Here is a 2,517-nt window from a genome sequence, read left to right on the forward strand (position 1 = left end):
ACATCTCTAGAAGATAACTTTTGGCCTAAAAGGAAAAGATAGAATTCATGAAGGAAGCACCTTAAGGGATGAGCTAGCCATTCGAAGGGAACAATTGTTAAGGAAGAAAAAGGATTGAAGTTAACTATGCCCTCAACTCCCTCACTTATGTAGGCAAGTTTAAACTAAAAGGGAGTGTGCTATCAAGTTGAATAAAAGAGAGTGTGTTAACAAATAGGTGGAGTGACTAATCGACATATAAGATGATCATGTTCATTGTCTCTTCACATCAAAAGTTGGTATCTATATGCCACCTCTCTAGCCCATGGGTTTGGTAATAAGGGTTGTGTATCCAACCAATTTGAGCATCAAATATATGATAATGTTCAATAAACAATAACTTTTGGATAAGAGGAGATGGTATTTGCTTAATGTCTTTTTGGACTTTAGGCTTGGTGATTGGGGTTGCTTTGGTTTTCAAGGCAAATTCAATGCATAGTAGCATTAAGCAGATAATATCTTTTTTAGAGAAGGTTGCCTTTGTATATATGTATAAGGATAATATCCATGGGTCATCACTTTAGTCCATAAGTTCGACAACTAAGGTTACCCAACCAATCAGTTAGGCCATCAATACATGATAACGTTGAGCAAACAATGTTTCTTTAATGAAAGGTGCTTTCCATGCACTTGGAGATGGTATCTACTTGATTATGTTCGACCATCTTCTTTGAATAGGCTTAATGGGAATTCAGGTAGTCACACAAGTTTAAATTATAGGGCAAGTGATTGAAAGAGTTTCAACACCAAAGGCATTAAGCAAATAATATCTTTTTGAAGAAATGTCTGCTATTTATGTTGAGATATGGTATCCACTAACTATCATTCAAGTCTTCGGGCTCGACGACTCAAGTTACCTCACCTATTGTATTTAGATAAAGAGCCAACATGTGGTGACAATGAAATGATAGTACTTGTTTGATGACAGTCTTGCTTTATGTGTCAAGAGATGTTATCTACTGAGTGCATTTGGCCACCTTCTCCAGTAAGGCCCAAGAGACATTACATGCAAATATTATATCTAAATGTTCTTAATTCAAATACAATTCTTAAAATTTATTGTTATTATAATGGTATAAAAAATAAAAAAATTACATTAATTGTATGATCCCAATTTGATAAGAGACATTTTTATTTGTTGAAGACATGAGATGAACTAGAAAATGAATCTTGTAGATGTTGAAAGGATATATCATCGTGTGAAGTTCTTCTTATTATCTGTAAGTGATAGGATTTGTTACACACGTTCTTTGACAATTGATAAATTGGTGATACGTCTAATCATTGTTTCTATAACATTTAAAGCGTTGTATTTATGAGTTTGGTCATATAAGATTCATTTTTTTGCCACTTTTGGATAAAATAACTCTGATTGTCGTTCAAACCAATTTTTGTGTAAAGGACACAAAACTTGGCCTAATTGTTACATATTATTTGATTAATTAATTGCTCACAACTTAATAGTTGAAAACTCTAGAAGCTTTATTGGTGTTGTCATGGATTTTTCAAAGGAAAATTTTGATAGGAAAACATTTTATATTAATTATTTGGGATGGAAAAATCATTGATCTTACACGCTAGTCAATTTTGTATGAGATTATTATGGAAACCATGGAAGTTTTCCTTTTAAAAAAAGTCGAATAATGGGAAAGCGTGAACAAGTCAGTGGACACAAAGGTGATATATCACGTGGATGCATTTAATTGGTGATACATCCATCACTTGGACGTAGTCGTGGAGGCACGTTTTCGGACTTATTATGTCTTTCCTTAAACAATGGGCATTCCGTTTGAATTCTTTAATCTTGGACACGTTTTCAACTCACAACTCATCATCCTGTCATAAACGCACCTCAACGCCACAGCATTTGTAGGCCCCACTGTCTGGTGATCACGTGCACGCCTGTCAGAAACCACGTTAACTTAACTAATTATATAAATTTTTAGCCCCTAACTTTGTCTGTACATCTAACTCCTGCCACGTGACATCCCCACGCGCCGTCTCTACAGTGATCGTCAAACATAAATAATGCCGTTTGGTCTTTTGAAGGTTTAAAGTTTGCAATGCTATAAGCCCGTACTGTAATAAATTCTTGGGCGGGAATGCAGTGATCTTCCCGCCGAATCAGACGGAAGTGGGGCCATGTCGCACGGGAAAATCTAGGTGGATAACGGAGTTATAAAGAAAAGGAGGGACCCAAAGAGAATAGTTGGAGAAATAAATAAGATGTGACACGTAAATGACACCTCATCGAATTCGTCACTGGGTGAATTGTTTTAGTCTTTTTTTTGAAAATCCCGCCTCTGTTTAGGGCGGGTTTTCATTTGACAGTTAAGACTTGGCGCCAATCCTTGGAGTCTTATTCACACCGTGGAAGGTTTGATTCCTATATGTACGCATAAAGAGGACTCCATGTGCCCACAAAGAGGATCTGAGTTAGATTCTTATATCAAATAGGGAAGTTTAATTAAAAATTTA

The sequence above is a fragment of the Mangifera indica genome, chromosome 3 (assembly GCF_011075055.1).
Source record: "Mangifera indica cultivar Alphonso chromosome 3, CATAS_Mindica_2.1, whole genome shotgun sequence".
Lineage (NCBI taxonomy): Eukaryota > Viridiplantae > Streptophyta > Magnoliopsida > Sapindales > Anacardiaceae > Mangifera > Mangifera indica.